Genomic DNA, 18395 nt, shown 5'->3' with positions numbered 1-18395 from the left:
CGGACCCGGTCCATTTTAGATCCCCAGATGAAGCGTAAAATGGCTCGGGTGACCGCCACAGCGCAGGAGTGGGGTATGGGCCAGACCTGCGCCATGTACAGCAACAACGTGAGCGCCTCGCACCTGATGACCAGGTTCGTACCCACAATGGAGAGAGGTCGCTGCCCCCACATGTTCAACATTTGTTGTACCTTGGCTCCTCGCTCCTCCCAGGTTTTGGTGCACGCCCCGGCCCTTCCGAACCATATTCCCAGCACCTTCAGGTAGTCTGACCTGATGGTGAAGGGGACAAAGGATCGGTCAGCCCAGTTCCCAAAGAACATGGCCTCGCTCTTGCCGTGGTTAACTTTGGCTCCCGAGGCCAGTTCGAACTGGTCGCAGATGCTCATCAGTCTGCGCACAGACAGCGGATCCGAACAGAAGACGGCGACATCATCCATGTACAGGGAGGTTTTAACCTGAGTGCCTCCGCTGCCTGGGATTGTCACCACTCTTATGCTCGCATCCTTCCTAATAGACTCAGCAAAGGGTTCCATACAGCAAATAAGCAAGACCGGGGAGAGAGGACAGCCCTGTCTGACTCCAGATTGGATCGGGAAGTGAGAGTAAGTGTTCTACCAAATCATGGTGGACAGAAAGCTTCTATAGCTACTGAGATAATGAACCTTGATCAGGCCAGTGAAGGTAGAAACACTTTACACATACTCTGAAATATTGGAGTAAGATCTGAAAATAACTGAGTAAATGAGCTGAATTTATAGTTTTCCTATACCATTAAACATATGACTATCTTCATTTTAACAATTACAAGTACACTACCCCTGTCTGTACAAACATGGTGATAACTCTACATGGAAGGAATATATGTTGATGAACAGCATAAATTGTTGGTCCAGAATTGTAGTCTCAACTGAAAAAAATGGATGCCTTCCCAAGACCATTTAACAAGTACAAAACATCCTATTGTTTATTTAAAGTTTTCTGTAAGGCTTTTGAATGTTGAAATTAGGAGTCATAGTTTATTAAGCATACAGTACAAGCAACAGTGCTTAAACAGACACGTAAATAATCATACTTACAACCACACCTGATGATAGTTGATTGGGAATTCAAATGTGTTACAGTTCTGAGCTCAGCATCTTAGGCCTTTATAACTCCAAATCCTAATTACAATCTGCCAGTTTTTATACATTTCTGGCACCCCCTCTACATGCCAATCCACACAATTCTGCATTACATAATTATATAGACATAAAAGACTCTATATAAGGAGAATTGACTTATCCCTTACCAATAACTTTAGTTTTCTTTACTTAACAGGCTCGTTTTCCATTCGGCTAACTAGTATAATTTTCTTACTTCATTATCTTATTGATAGTTTCACTGTTCTTCCATATGATTGCTATTCTACCAAATGAAACATTTAGTTTTAAGTCTGCCTTTGTTTCTGTATCATTTTTTACAAATAAAAGGATGATGTGTGTCCAAATATTTTCCTTTGCAGAACTAACTATTTTGCCATTCTGTTATCAAGTGATTGAAGTGCTCTGAAACTTCTGAAACAGTATGCAATGGCACATTATCCTGAAACAGACCATTGCCACAGAGTCAGACCTGGCCCAACAGCTCAGCAATACCTTAACTTGATTTATACTTGCTCACTTAACAGGCAAAGGCTAAGGGTGAATATTGTTATAAGAGATCAATAGCAGTATAGCATTAGGAGACTTAGTAACGAATCCTTTCCTTACATATTTTTCTGTACCATTTCAATGCAATTGTGAAGTTCTTTATCCTTATTTTAGTCAGTCTTCTGCTAAACCAAGAAACTATCTTTTTCCTATTGGTAGTACTGAGATGGCTAAAAAATTAGAATCCATATGAAGTATGTTTAATTTATAAAGAATATTACTATAGTTAATGCTGGTCTTATATGCAATATTGCATAATCAATTAAAATTGCTGATCATACATCCAATAATGCCACAAAATACATTATACAGAGAAACATAAAGATGTCACAAAATACTGATTAGTTTATTTGAAAGTTAGATTGTCAAATGAGAGAATTTGTGTGGCTTTGTTTAAATTGTATTGAGGGAAGGTGGTTTTCAAATTTTGTCCTCCGCATATTGTCTTTACAAAGTGTATATGCCTGGAAGTATTATACTGACTTTTAAGGCTTCTTTGTTTAAGATCACATCCAGAGTTTAAAACTAGGTGGGCATCTAGTTGTTGAATCCAACTGCATAAAAATATCTAACTTAATAGCAATTCTTTAATTCAGTAAAATTTCAGAACACTGTAACCCCGATGTTATGAAGTAAATGACGACGAGAAACTGGAGTTTCGATGGGGTTCGACTTTTGAAGTAACCGATTAGGCTGAAAATAAGTACAATTCCTATGCGCCAAACATCAGGGGTTTTTTTTGCAAATCTTCCAAAGATTAAATCGCAGTTAAATCAGAACAAAATAATCTAAATTAGTAACAGATTGGGAATATTTCTAAATTTGTTAAGCGTTAAATTTTTTTTTTAAACTTAAAGCTACTCTTTTGGGATTTGATAGACATCTGAAAATGAAACTAATGTTCACAGAAAAGCAATCAAGAGATAATTTTAAACGGAAGGTAGAAATGAAATTGCCCCACTCGATCTGAAAATGTTAAGGGGCAGGGGATGTTAAACCCTAATCTTCCCATGCTATACATCCTGCCTGCTGCTGGGTTGCTATATTGCTTGCTGATGTCTGATCCCCTGTACCTTTTTTTGCGCAAGGCAAGGTTGTGTGTGTGACAAAAGGTTGGAGGCAGCCCCAGGAGCAATCACTCAATCTCCATCCAGTTGCCTAGTCCCTGAATCCCTTGACAGACGGGAATCCAGCTCTACACACTCAGTGTGTGCTGGCCTCATCCCTCCACTCCAGCTCGGTGCACTCTGGCATCAGGCGTGTGTGTCTTTCTCTTTCCAGACGGCGCTGGCTCATTCGCCCCGGACATCGCACTGAGGAAAGAAGGGGCCAAACCACTGGCAGATCCTCCCCACCCCCTCCACCGCAGCGAGGGCGCCGTCAGCAGCCTCTCCACACAGCACGGCTGGGGGAACAGGGAGAGGGAGCTGGGGTAAGGAAAGCTTCTTCGCCCGCCCCGCCACCCAACCCCTCCCCTCACAAAATACCTCACACACACACATACAACACACACCAGGAGAGGCAGCTACAATCGAGCGGGGCAGCAGACACACAGAGAGAAAGGGGGCCGTTACTCCCTTCCTTCTCCTCCCAGGTGAGACCTAAGCGAAGCCGGGGTTTGGGGGGCCTAGTGCTTGCGCGCTGCGATCGCAAACTTGGAAGTTGTGGAGCGGTGGATTTCCGTCCTCGGCTGGGTTGACAGAAAATGGCGCCTCTGGCTCCTGCGCTTCTCTCCTGACAGGGGCTGGAGGAGAGAGGAGCAAAGCCAGGGGTCGGGAGCTGATCTGTGTGTGTCCGTGCGGCGGGATTTTTGCGAATTAATAAAAATGCGTGTGTGGATTTATATTTACGCGTTGCAGAAAGTTGATTTAAAAGGAGAGGCAAGCAGGAAAGGCCGGTGTTTGAATTTTTAAAAAAACACATTTTTGCCTCATTGCAATTTTGCAAAAAAATAGCTGAGCTTGGATTTTTTTTTTTCCTTTTTAAACACAAAGGATCTGTTGAACGTAGAATTGCATCTGCATTTGCTATCAAGCCCCGGGGTTTTGACAGGCGCGTAAAGGCGGAAGGGGTGACCCCGGTGCCGTGCGCCAAGCTGCTGCCTCTTTGGAACCGTGCGGGGCACCGGGCAGCCGCCAAAGGCGCACGGGCAGCGGGAGAGCCCCAGCGGGCACCACTTGGCACAGGTATCCACCTCAACAGCACAGTCTTCGCTTAATCACTCTCCCCTCTCTCATCATGGGCATCAGTCGCCTTTTTTGTTACAAAAAATGTCATGGCAAAAAAAAAGGAATCCGGTTGCCTTCCTTTCGCCCTCTAGATTTCTGGCTATTGGGCTTTTTGCATCAGTTTTTGCTGCTGCTTTCTTTGCATTTTCTCCTCTGTTCCCTTTCTCTCTCTCTCTTTGCGCTGCAGTCTCAGTGTTCTGGTGAAGTGACTGCGAGCGTGGGGCACCATTCCGTGCAGATTGAAAACGTTTATGTTTTGTAGCCTTCAATCGTGCCTTTGATCAAGTTAATCTGCCTTTTTAATGGTCCAAATTCGAGTCTTTTTATTGTTGACAAAGTAGCTGTTAAAGAGGATTTCCACCCCCCTCCCCCCTCCCTCTCTCTCTGTCCTTTTGGATAATAGGGCGATGCAAATCGTGCCACAGGGAGGAAAAAAAGAGCTGTTTTGTGCGCCCGGGAGGTGGCAAGAAGACGGGGCTAAAAAAAAGCCAGGTTTGCTTTAAGAGCCGGAGTTTTGGCTGTCAGGTAAAAGCGGGGTTTATTTGTATTAAGTACTGAGACTGGAACTGCGCAACCGAAATGTTGCCTTGCGCACACTCGGAGCTGACATCTTGTAGCCGCTGGCGGGGCTCGCAGTCTGGGTGTTGGCTGAAGCCCCATTCAGTGTTTCAGCGAGTGGCGGCTCTCCCCGGCTCGCTACAGTGTAGCCGCTGCTGCTAACTTATTGTATCCCTTCCCCTGTGCGGCCCGCAAGAGCTGCCAGAGACCCGCGCTGCTTGGGGAAGGGAGGCTGACAAATGGCACCGAGTCCACGGTCTCACTTCATGCGTTCCCGGCGTGGAGGAGTCACCAAAGCCGGCGAGAGAAGGGGAAGAGGCTGTGAAATGGCTAAACGGAACGTTTAGTGGCAACAATCAAACATAGTGACAATAACATACGTTTTAAATAATTGTTTGCCTTTTAGAAGCGCACCGAGAGGGAGGATAGTTTTTTTTTGGAATTGTGGATAAAAAAACTTGTTTTTCTTTTTAAATAAAATTCTTGAAGTGCAGGTGACACAGTGAGGGTGATAGTGGGTTGACTGGGGAGCCGGACCGCCGAGAGTTGTGTCCACACTTGCTCAGAACTGAGGTAATGTTCAGGTCACGCCGAATGCAAATGCGCCACGCAGCCTGGTTGAGGTTGTTCGCGAGTGAAGCAGCCGATCGAACATGAGCACAAGAGGCGGCAAACTCCCTCCCTTCCTCCTCCCTCTATTCCCCCGATACCGAGTGACAGAGTAACCGGTGGGCGGTGGTGGTGGGTGGGGGTGGCAGTTGCAATTCGTGTCGATATTTTCAAAGAAGTTTTGCCATGGGTTGTTGTAGCCGGATTTCCCCACCATGGAGATAGTTGGGGGTATCCTGGTCTTCATTTGGGGCTCCCCATTGCCTCAGCTGAGAAGTGGGGGTTTTACAGGCGGACTGCGTTATGGTTGGGGATTTTTTTAAAAAGTAAAAATTGCTATTCGCTATGTCGGGCTGAGGAAGTAAAGCCGACGTTTGCTGCGTTATTGAATGTTGCTTTGCGTCATTTTAAGTTCTGAACAATACTGTCAACTGCCCTGTGGTTCAGTTCTCCAGTCGTGTCAAGCACATCATTCGGAAATCCATTTGAGAAATTATGGAGTAGCATTTTCAAGCCTAACTGTTGCAATTTTTTTTCTTTCAATTTTTTTTGGGGGGGGGGTGGGGGTAAGAATGATCTCAATACTGACACATGTCCAGGGTGCATCATCATCACTTGTTTTCATTAAACTATTAACAAGCACCCATTATTTGAAGGTGTGGAATTATGAAAATCTCTAAAATAATTTCAAGGCCAATTATTGGGTTGGGTTTACTTTATATAATTAACTAATATAAATTTAGTCACAGGTACAAGTCGGATAGACTCATTACTGGGTCTGTTCCTCTATGATGGGCTGCCTTGGAAATTGCAACATTGTATTTGGGAATGCACGTTATGGTTACATTGGGTTAACCGAGTGAAAATCAAAGTAATAGCCACACATTCACTGCTAAATTTTTCCCCACAAGTTTAAAAAAAATCATACTAGAATTGTATTATTAACTATTCTGCCACTCAAATTTAACAACAATTATACTAGAATTGTATTATTAACTATTCTGGCACTCCAATTTAAAAACAATTCTACTTGGGCTTTATTTCTAAAGGGAATCTTAGATAAGCAAATTGCATGAAGCTTTTCACCTCTGCAGTTGTTCAGTCACGTACTGTGACAGGCGCAGGAACAAGCTTGTCAGGGGAATAAAGTTTGATTATGAGCAGGAGGAGAGGGATGAAATACACATCTCCAAATTTCCATTGAATTATGGTTTATCGCAGAAGTTTTGGAGAAGCTTTAGATTTCAATTGTTTCTTTAAAAGATTTAAAAAAAATATTATATGCATTTGACATTTTAGGGAGCTTCCCTGATGTCTCGGGGTAAATACTCTGCACAGTATGCTACTGAGTCGGTCAGACTGCCAGATCCTCAGATATAATTCCTCCTCCCTTTTGAATTGGAAAATCCCAGTTTATGGCACCAATGGGGGTTACTACAAATGAACACAATGCCTCTGGCTTGCCAAGGAAAACATAATTCAGCAGTTGCGCCCTTGGTTGCATTGAGTGACTCCTGATGGAAAGTGGTTTTGTTTGGACAGTAGGTGAGAAAGGATCAAGCTTCGCTATAGTGAAATGTTTCTCTTCCCCCCCCCCCCCCCACCCCCCCCCAAAAAAACACAGAATATTTGGCTTGTCTGAACTTGCAGCTGGAAAATGGCCATACGTAGGTGAGGTACCAGAGAACTACCAGCCTCTATAGACCAGCATGAGTCACCTTCAGGGGAGGAAATGACTCTATGAAAGGGAAAAGTGTGTTTTTAAAAATAATTTCTGCTGCTAACATCACACAAACAGGATTTCTCTTTTAAGTTACCGAAGTTGTGATAGAATCGTCAAAATTGGCCAGTGTGGGCTTTTAAAGGATATTGTGATGAAGGTGTATTTAAATAAATATTTCTTAGAGAGCTTACAGAGCATGCCTGGTAGTATTCAAGGTTTTGTTCACCAGCAGTTATTACAGAATTCCAGCATTTATTGTTGGAATTGACCAGGCAACAACTTAGATTTAACTAGGGTCTTAATGTCACAAAATGTCCCCAGGTGCTTCACAGGGTGACTGGACACTGGGCAGAAATCGGGGAACATCTAAATGAACAACAAGGAGAAATAGAAATGAGTTTAGAGTAGGCATATGAAGGGAAAATGGGGTGTGATTCTAGCAGGCAGGTCCATAATGCTGCAGGTTCTGGTGCTTATAACCAAGGGTATGGATTCAGACTCAAAAAATGGACAGTTCAATTGTTAGTTTGAGGAAGGTTGTAAAGGAAGGGTGTAGCTAGATCAACAAGGAATTTGTAGATGAGGATTTTGAAGTTAATGCATTGGGAAGCGAGATCTCATGGGGCAATGAGGACTGGAGTGTAAGTTGACGAGGACTTGGTGTGGGATAGGATACAGATAGAGTTGGAGTTTGTGTAGGGTGGAACTCAGTTTGAGGGCATTAAAAAATTGAGCCTGGAGGTGACTGGGGTGAATGAGGGTTTGACTGGTGGTGCAGAGGCAGGCAGTGCTATGAAGATGGAAATGAACAATTTTGGTGGTGGACTGGATGTGGATCTTGAAGCTCAGCTTAAGGTTGAGTGCTGTCATTCTTTGTTTGTTTGAGCAATGAGCTGTGGAGGGAACAACTGGAGGCCAAATTAGAATTTCTGGCAAGAGCCGAATAGATGGCTATTTTTATGCCTGATGTTTAGTTTGAGGAAGTTCTAGCTTATCCATGACTTGATGGTTAATGGGAAGTCTCACAATATAGCAGCAGTTGTTAATTTGAGAGTATTGGCAGAAAGGCAAAGCTGGATATCATAGGTAGAAGTAATCTCCGTGCTTGCCGGCAACATTACCTGTATTCAGCATGTATAAGGAATAGGATGGGTCAAGGAAGGAACCTTGGAGGAACACGGTGTTTCTGGTTTGTTTTCGAGTTGCATAGTTATTCAGTTACCATACTCTGCAATACATATTTTAGAGATGCATGCACTAATAGATCTCCAGTTGCATTGATCATGGAGAGTCAAAGAATATGCTGATGTAATGTTTAAAAAAGTGTTCAGATGGATGTGGGAGCAGAAGCCATTGCAGGAGCTGTGCTGGCTATACTGAGACAGGTAGAACAAGAACCGTGAGAGACTGGTACAATAGAGGTGGACTCAAAGAGAAGAGATGATGGAGGAGGATGGAGTGAACAAATAGGGATAAGGCACCAGGTTTTCCAGTCACACAGGATTTTTTTTCTGATTGGGGCAACTTCAGTAAATGGGTTGAGCAAAAGCCAGACAAAATGAATTTTAACAGGAACAGCTGGATGGCAGGGGGATGAAAAAGCAGAGTAATGGTCTGTAGTGCCTGGAAATAACATGGGTGCTGACTCCAATCCTCTGTCACTTCTGTTTTGTGAATAGTTTAAAATAATGCCTGTTGGAAGGGTTGTTTTTAAAAAAAAGATTTTTCAGTCAGCACTTTATCAATGTCAAAGTGCATGAGGGTTCTTGGAGGGTTTTCTGTTTGGGTGGTGCATGATTATTCAGTTATTACAAAAAGATACGTGTGAGTGAAACACTCTCAATTGAAAAATGTCAAAGCTTGTGAGGCAACTTAAATATTTAAAATACTAATTGCCTGATATAAACCATTTTGTTACTTTGGGACATTTTCAAAAAGTAGTTTTTCTGAGGTTTTTTATAGAATTATTTGTGATTGACGTGCCTTGCTGTCAATTGAAGCTCAGCTTAAGGTTGAGTGTTGTCATTCTTTGTTTGAGCAATGAGCCGTGGAGGGAACAACTGGAGGCATGAGCATATAATCCCAACCTATGCTTCAGAGCAGTATTGAGGGAGTGCTGCACTGTTGAAGGTGTTGTCCTTCAGATGAGATATTAAAGTGAGGCCCTGTCTTCCCCCTCAGATGGACATAAGATCTCAGTACTATTCCACAAAATATACCACATTATTCCACTTAATGGGCTTCAACTTTGCTGGCAAGCCTGTGGAATAAAAGGGGCAGTGGCAGCATGGATACAAAGTTGGTTCAGTGACTGGAAAGAGAGCAGTGCTGAATGGTTCTCTTTAGACTGGAGGGGTTCATCAGGGGTTGATACGAGAATCATAGAATGGTTACAACACAGAAGGAGGCCATTCGCCTGTCATGTCTGTCCCAGCTCTCTGAAGAGGAACTCACCTTGTCCCACTTTCCCCATAGCCCTGCAGATGTTTCCTCTTCAGATAATTATCCAATTCTCTTTTGAATGTCTCAATTGAATATGCCTCCACCACACTCTCAGCAATTGCATTCCAGATCCTAACCACTCGCTGTGTTTTAAAAAAAAAAGTTTTTCCTTATGTTGCCATTGCTTCTTTTGCCAACCAATCACCTTAAATCTATGTCCTCTGGTTCTGGATCCTTCAGCCAATGGAACAGTTTCTCTCTATCATCTCTGTCCAGACTCCTCATGATTTTGAACAACTCTATCAACTCTCTACTTAATCTTCTCTTCAAGGAGAACAGCCCAGTTTCTCCAACCTATCCATGTAACTGAAGTTCCTCATCCCTGGAACCATTCTTGTGAATCTTTTCTGTACCCTCTCTAATGCCTTAACACCCTTCCTAAAGTGTGGTGTCCAGAACTGATTACAGCACTCCGTTGAGGTTGAACCAGTCTTTTATACAGGTTTATCATAACGTCCTTGTTTTTGTGCTTTATGCCCAGGATTCCGTATGCTTTGTGAACTGTTTTCTCAATCTGCCCTGCAACCTTCAATGATTTATGCACATATACCCCCAGGTTCCTCTGCTCCTGCACTCCCTTTAGAATTATAACACCAGGACCACTGCTTTGCTTGGTATATATTAATGACCTAGACTTGGGTGTACAGGACGCAATTTCAGAATTTGAAAATGACACAAAACTTGAAAGTTTTGTGAACTGTGAGGAGGATAGTGATTATTCAAGAGGACAGAGACAGGCTGGTGGAATGGGCGAACACGTCACAGATTAAATTTAATGCAGAAAAGTGTGAAGTGATACATTTTCGTAAAAAGAATGGTGAGAGGAAACACAAAATAAAGGTGCAGTTCTAAAGTGGATGCAGGAACAGAAAGACCTGGGGGTATATGTGCACAAATTGTTGAAGGTGGCAGGGCAGGTTGGGAAAGTGTTAATAAAGGATATGGGATCCTGGGCTTTATAAATAGGGACATAGAGTACACAAGCAAGGAAGTTATGGTGAACCTGTATAAAACACTATCTTGGCCTCAACTGGTGTATTGTGTCCAGTTCTGGGCACCACATTTAGGAAGGCTGTGAAGGCCTTGGAGAGGGTGAGAATGGTTCCAGGTAAGACAGATTTCAGTTATGTGGATAGATTGGCAAAGCTGGATCTGCTTTCCGAAGAGAAGGTTGAGAGGAGATTGATCGAGGTGCTCAAGATCATGAGGGGTCTAGGCAGAGTAGATAGAAACCCCAGAGGACATCAATATAAGATGTTTGGCAAAAGAACCAATGGTGACACGAAGAAAACTTTTTATGCAGCAAGTAGTTCGGATCTGAGACTGTGGCAGAAGCAGATTCAGTAGTGACTTTCAAAAGAGAATTGGATAAGGATCTGAAAAGGAAAACTTGAAAAGGAGTGAGACTAGCTGAGTTGCTCTTGCAGAGAGCTGGCATGGAAATAACGGGCCGAATGGCTGCCTTCTGTGATGTAACCATTCTATAATTCTGTGGTTCTATTCGAGGAAGAGCGGGGGAGTTCTTCCTGGTATCGTGGCCAATATTTATCCCTCAGCAAACATCGCTAAGAACAGATTTTCACATTACTGTTTGTGGGCGCTTGGTGTGGACAAATTGGCTGCTATGTTTCCTACATTACAAGAGTGACTACACTACAGAAGTATTTCATTGGCTTTGGGACATCTGGATGTCATGAAAGGTCTATATAAGTCTTTACTTTAAAAATCTCGTCGTTTCTGAGCCATTCTTCACACTATGGGGTAAAAAGGCAGAGCGCACCTTGACCTGATTATGGTAATTGACCAGATAGCATGACACACTTGGACAGTAGTAACCAAAGAATGATAAAGTTCAGCTTGTCTTGGTGTTCAGAAATACCAAAAACCAGGAGTCAGGTACATAGCTTTCAAGTGCTACCTTCAAAGAAGTAAAGGAACAGTTTTAGCAAATTGATTTAGTTTAGTTTAGTTTAGTTTAGTTTAGAGATACAGCACTGAAACAGGCCCTTCGGCCCACCGAGTCTGTGCCGACCATCAACCACCCATTTATACTAATCCTACACTAATCCCTACCACCTACCTATACTAGGGGCAATTTATAATGGCCAATTAACCTATCAACCTGCAAGTCTTTGGCATGGTTGGCCATTTAGGATGGGGTGGGGTGGGGGTTGCTGGGTGCAGTTGTTAACAGTGCTTCAGCAGAAGACAAGTGAACATTACAAAGCATTCAGGATAAACACATGCCTATGATTAGCAAGCATTTCCACATTTCCTTTAAATGATAAATTTATCAGAAGTGAAATGGAAGAACCATCTCTACAAATCCTGCAGGGAGAAAAGTGAAGAAGTTCACTGTGCAGAAACTCAGTACAAGAGCAAGAACAGTCCAAAAAGTAGCTGCACACACACAACCTTATAGCAAGAGAATCTATCAGTCATTCAACAGGAAGATAGCAGTAAAAGATGTGAGAACTACAAAAAGGTGCAAACTGAGCTGAAAAAAAAGGATAAATATGCGAGTTAGTTTTGTGAATGATTACCTCCTTCAATCTTTCACACAAAGAGAGTACTGTGTGCTCTCTAAGTAATAACCTAAGTGAAATAAATGACTTTGATACAAATAACTAGAAAAGCTGAAAGGACTCAAAACAAATAAATCCCAGGGAAAGATTTGTATTTATCCCAGAGTGCTAAGAGAAGGGAAAAGCTTTATGAGACATTGACTCCCGTTATAAGGGATTCGCTGAACACTGGGATGGTACTAACATGGTGCACATTTATAAGAAGGGCAACAAAGCAGATGTAAACAATGATATTCCCATTAATTTCATTTCAATATTGTATGCGGTAACTGAATCAATTATCAGCAGGAAACGTGAGGATTATCTGCAGTAAGAAACTGGTAAATGACAGTTAATATGGATTCCAAAGGGCCGGATTCAGCCTGATTAGTCTCTTTGACATCAGTTCCTCAAAAAAGTCATAATGGCCGGTCCTTGGAAATTCTAACAGCAGGGTTTAACTAGACTTCTAAAAAGCATTTGACAAAGTTATGTTTACTAATATAATAGTTAAGCTCACTTCAGTGAGGATTTAGGGTGAAGCATGGGAATATATAAGACATTGGCTGGATGGTAGAAATCAATAGGTAGCAGTTGTGGAGAGAGGTGGAGTGAAGTGCTCTGTGGAATGCTTCAGAAATTGATATTGGGTTCACCATATCTGTTTTATGTCATTGACGTAGATTCAGAAACTCTAAATTTGTTAAATTTGCAGATAAGACCAAACTAGGAGGGGTAGTTAATTCTCTGGAGTTGAGAAATACAGAACATAGAAGTGGGCAGAATAATGGGAGGGGAAATTTAATATGGAAGTGTGAAGTAATGCACATCGAAAAATGGGCAACACTCACTTCCATGAATAGTTTTGAAATAAGTAAGGATAAAATTAGGAGAGATCTAGGGTCCTCATAGACTTGATGGATGATCAACATATCTAACCACTTGAGAGCAGCAATCATTAGAGCAAATAGAATGCGAGACCGCATAACCGTAGTAGCAGAGTACAAGTCCGAGAAAAATCATGCTCAAACTGTATAGTGCTGTTGCCTAGATCAGATCAAATGTTGAGTGTTGTGTCACCAGATGCAAGCATTGGAACCAGTTGAGAGAGGAGCCACAGGATCTAATCTCTAAGGGTAGACATCTGAGCTGTGAACAAAGATGGGAGCAACCTGGACCTTTCCGTCTCAGAATTGGGTGACTGAGAGCTTGTTTTATAGAGACATATAATGTCACAAGCAATATGGAAAAGCTAAAGCTGTAAAATTATTGCAAACTAAATTGATAGAGTAGGACCAGGAAGACTTAGGTTACAACTAGTAGAAGATAAACTTAGAACTGATGGCAAAATGTTCTTCATACAACAGATGGAATGAGCTACTGGGAAGAGTAATGGAAGACAAAAAAACCCTAAATTATTTAAAAACCATTTGGATACAGCAATAGGATTTTACTGGACTGATGAATTAAATAGGCCAATGGCATTCCACAACCTTACTGATATTGTGAAAAGTCTTGCATGTAAGTCATTCTTTCTGTCTGTGTATGACTTGGAGATGGGGAGGGGCCAGGGAAACGAATGCCAATTTGAGGATGGTGCCATACATGGTTTGATGAAGAAGAATTGCCTGAGTGAAATATAAAGGATTTTACCCGTAATGGTTCTCCTTTTTGTCTTCTGGGCTTATTCCTGTAGTAATAATTTGTTTGAAAAATCAAGAAAAAAATGTCCTACAATTAGGCATCTTGCTTTCTTGAGTTGGTGTTGTGACTATGCACTGAGTGACAAGTTCTTGATTTCAACTGTGATCTCAAGGTTATGCATTGTAAGGACACCAGCCCTGTTCCCCACATAAAGGGAAATTTGAGGGCTGTTCACCTGCTATCTGATAATTGGTTGTAGAGTGGCATTGGTTTAGGCCTGAGGAGATCTAGTTTGGAATGTGTCATTGATATACTTACAGGGAGAGTAGGAAGAATTCTATCGTTAGAAGATTTAATATTTTGCAATAGAAAAGTAAAACGTCAACACCCACAATCTTATTTACTTAAGTAGTTTCTTGAATGTATCAATCCATATATTAGTGCATATATTCCATTGCAAACTTTTTAGTACTTGTTATTCCTATAGATGGCGCTGTGATGCTCTTTCAACGTTAAGGGTGTAGTCCTGTGTGATACATAATGGCTGCTATTTTATAGTAAAATTATATTGTTATCCATGCTTTCATTTATTCACTGGGTTCCCACAAATTACTCAATGCTTTCTGGGAATTTCTAAAGTCTAAAATAAAGTTTTAAACAAAACTTATTTCACAATAACCTGATTAAAGTTATCTTTTGATTTGCTTTTTGTGTCTTTTAATGCCTTCATTATAATTTTTACTTGAAGGCCTGAGGTTTTCCAAAAAGCCCAGGTTTGAATTTATTTTTTTTCCAAAGGTTATGTGAGCTGATTTTGGACTGTGTAGCCTGAGCATATGTAGTGTGCCTAGCTTCTTAAGGTTCATCAGTACTATTCAATCAGTTGTACTAATGGAATATTTTTCCTGTAGTTGTAACAGTTTTTGCCCATTAGTTTTTCTTCAAATAGTTGTTAAAAACAAGATGATAAGTGGTTGAAGTTGTGCTTCTGTATGCATTTCTATGTATGTGAGTGAGGAAGGAAAATTACAGTTTCTGATTAGAAACTTGTAGCTTTTATTTTGTGCTCTGTAAACATCAGAAAGTGTATTAAGCTGAGGGAGAGCAGTGAAGCCTTCATGTTGATATTCATTTCATCAAAACAAAAGATGAATTTTGAAGCCAGCTAATTATCTTTCTTATGTTGATGGTTAGAAAACAACAACTTCTAATTATTGCTTATAGCTGTGTATTAGGGCCCATGTGTGATGGTGGGGCGGGAGGGAGGAAGACACACTGTAGCGAAAGGGAATGACAAAGATAGTGTTCATCGTGTGTTCATTTAATGTTACTTTAGTATTTAAAAAAAAAAATCATTTTGAAGAAACTAATGATCTCCCCCGTGTTAACAGCTATAAAAGATCAATGTCAATGGCTTAAGTATGTGAGGGGAGGTTTAATTTCAAACATCTGTAAAAGAGGAAGAGTGTGATATGACGATAAAGACATCAGTAGAGGAAAGGCAGGCAGTATCTTTCCTCATTCTAGTTTGATTTAAATTAGTGTTGAATTTGTTAACAGACAGGGAGGGGAGAAGGGAAGCTGGCTGAAGGTTAGGGGACCTCTAGTCTCTAATGGCTCACTTTCAGGGGTAAACTGGGAGGGAGAATGTTACTGATTGAGAGAAGGGGTAGGATAAAAAATGAGATCTGTATTTCTCCCATAACCCCCACTCATAAAATGCAGCTATCAGCCATTGGTGGCTTCTTTCTCTACCCACCCCAAAAAAGGAAAAGTCCAACATCAAAGCTGGTAAGGACAGAGAAGGACAAGGAGTTAAAGGGAGGGAAGTAACAGAATAGAAAGCGAGGCAGAGAGAAACAGTAACACAAAGATGACACAGGCAGGGAAACGAGTGACCATATTCTCTGACTGATCATGTGCAGCTACTGTGGGAGATTAACTAGCATGTTCATAAAAAAAATCTTTTATTATTGTACAAGTTAATTTTCAGTAACCAGAGAGGTTATTTGTCAATAATTAAGACTTACCACACTGTTAAAAGGGTACTTGGAATGGATAAGCTTTGACCTTTTTTAGGTGAATTTAGTCTGTATCTATGAGATAAGTGGAGCAACCTTAGGCTGTTCAGTATGAGTCTGATGAGTCAGACAACAAGGTGCCTTTTTCAGGCAGCTTCTGGAAGAGCAGGACGTTGGGAACACCAACGTCGGGATCTCTGCATTTTGCCAAGCCAGATGTTGAAGTCCAATTTTCACATAAATAACGGTGGGCATTCTTAGCCTCACCATTATTTTCTACAGCAAAATCCAGGCTCAGAATATCTTTACTTCATATGTAGTGCATTGCTTTGAAGTGCTGTGCTGATTATTACTGTTTAGGAAAATGTAGCATCCATTTTGCAAACAAGATCTATAATAAGTAATGAGACAAATAATCGTTGACAAGGGCACTAAATTACTTTCCTTCTCCTTTCTTAAATTATGGCATGAGATATTTACCTGTGGATCAGGAGCTCAGTTTCACATTTCATCCAAAAAGTTCTTCCTCAATACTGCAACAGAATGTATGCCTAGATTATGTGTTCAAGTCCTGGAGTGGGGCTTGAACCCACAGCTGTTAACTTATGAGGTGAGTGTGCTACCAACTGAACTAATTGGATCTATTAATTTCTATTTTAATACAGTGTAATTTAGTGCTCTGGACTAAATAGAGTACAGATGCCTGATGAAGACAAGACTGAATATTAAATAAATACAAGTTAAACAGAAATTGGACAATGGCAGTTTTGCATCAAAAACTACTGTTCTGAAAACAAATGGGCTCCAGGTGGTACAGTTAGCTGTTGCATTAGTGTTCTTGGTACTGACTTCACCTGCACAAGGGAGTCACTACTCCAGCACCTAGTGTAACACTTGAATTAGGAGTATCCTTGGAATCCAGTTAGCAGTCCTTCATCTTGGTTGGGATAAAAGTACATAGAGTGGGAGATGGAACAATTGTAAATGATTGAAAGTGGAAAAAAATTGGAACCATGTTTGCTTCGAAATGCTGTAAAATGTTATTGGTAGCATATCTGTTGCAAATTTAAAGCCATTCTAGGTTTTAAATCATTACTGTAAATATATTGATGACAAGCTAGTTATTTTCTGTGATTTGGAAAATGTGGAAATGGAATGGCACTGAAAAATGTCTACAACAGATCAGGATGAAGTAATTGCAAAAATTCAGGGGGAAATGCACTTTATTTGCTTAATATTTTAAGAGATCTGAAAATTTAAACCATAAGAGATTTAATTGTTTACTATTGTGCCATTACATGTTATGTCAATCTCATTCCTGGCTACAAATGTGCAATTAATGCTACATTTATAACAGTCTGATATTCTGTCATGGGAGAGGGTAGCAAGGAGGCAAAGGTTTGCAATGGAATTACATACTTGTGCAATAAATGTATTACGTTTCTTTTACACCCTTTATACTTTGGATTCAGAAAGCTGAGTACAGTTTTATTTTGTCTTATGATTGTGGCATTGCTTTAAATTTAAGGCAATTATGCACTGAAATTGACATTGATTGACAACAGAGAAACACAGAAAACTGAAGAAATATATTAAACCTATAATTTAATTCAATATACCTGCAGATACCTATCACCTGTTACTATCTTGCAGGCGGATTTCAATCCCAGTGTATTAACCTTGGTGCATCATTTCTGAATTTTAACATGTCCTTTAATACCAAAGCAGCTGGTCCTAAAGCTGCTTCTTGGAGTTACAGGAGTTAGAAGGAAGCAAATCTGAAATGTTTAATCTGTTGTTTTGATGCTGCTCAGTCAGAGGAATTAACACAATTTTATGTTTTGATGGTACTGAGTTTAAGGCTTAAACTCTACCATCAAAGTATTAAATAATAATCCATCTGAATACAAAGCTTGGGAGGGGAGAAAAAACAAATTAAGCACATCAGACCAAAAGTATCTAATTTATAGTTGAATTTGTGGAAACCATTATTTGTGAAACAGTATTAAACTGCTTGGAAACCTAAATAATAGTAAGAAATGAGTTCCTTAGGCTATTTGCATATTAATCGCATTATGCATGGTGAAACAAAATGCCCTGATTTTTAAGGCTAGCGTTTCCAATTATGAAATGTGTGGGCTGAAGGTACAGACCTCACTTGGATCGCATCAATTATCATATAACCTGTGTGGTTATATGTCTTCCTTAAATAAATATTCTTTCTGTGACATGCCCTTGAATTCAACCTTTGAGACTGATTACTGTATTTTGATGTAATGGTTTTATTTCTTTTACCCTTAGCCCTCCTCACGTGATTGCAGTGACTTACATAGTGACCATTCTTCTTGTGCTGCTTGGAAAAGGAGTGTTGATTTGTTGTTTGTTACTGGGGAACCCAAGATCAATCTTGTCACTTCATAGCAGGAGTTACTGGTTAGTGAGAAGGTACTGGGATTCTGGCTTTTATTAGTTCCTCTCCCCTCTCTAAAATGATAAACTGCCAATTCTAGTACCTCCACCATAGCTAAGAGTGGCATCACTCAACTAAATGTAGACCAGGGATTGAATCTGGAATTGGTTTCAAAGTGGTGTATTCAATATGTAAAGCAGTAAAGAGATGTAGATGTAGCTTAAATCTTGTTGGCAAAATTTTAAATAAATAAAATGTAACTGGTTTTAGCAAAAGGATTTGGGGAGGCAGTGGTGTAGTGGTAATGTCACTAGACTAGTAACCCAGGCTTATGTTCTGGTGGACATGGGTTCGAATCCCACCATGGCAGATGGTGGAATTTGAGTTCAATTAATAACAAATCTGGAGTTAAAAAGCTAGTCTAGTGGTGACATTCTCAATTGTT

The 18395-nt window shown here is 40.8% G+C and overlaps 1 protein-coding gene across 6 annotated transcripts in view; it reads left to right on the top strand.

Moving 5' to 3' along the window:
* The first annotated feature begins 2887 nt into the window (after positions 1-2887).
* znf800a (zinc finger protein 800a) overlaps positions 2888-18395 on the top strand; it is a 115052-nt gene continuing 99544 nt past the window's right edge. The window contains exon 1 of one of the 6 annotated variants that reach the window (XM_068050918.1): positions 2888-3123. The gene's annotated coding sequence lies outside the window, so the exon portion shown is untranslated. The other 5 variants (XM_068050914.1, XM_068050915.1, XM_068050917.1 and 2 more) reach the window with 5 other exon arrangements.

This window comes from Heterodontus francisci, chromosome 18, assembly GCF_036365525.1.
Source record: "Heterodontus francisci isolate sHetFra1 chromosome 18, sHetFra1.hap1, whole genome shotgun sequence".
NCBI lineage: Eukaryota > Metazoa > Chordata > Chondrichthyes > Heterodontiformes > Heterodontidae > Heterodontus > Heterodontus francisci.
The sequence above is the reverse complement of the archived record's forward strand: the minus strand, read 5'-3'. Positions and strand labels throughout refer to the sequence as shown.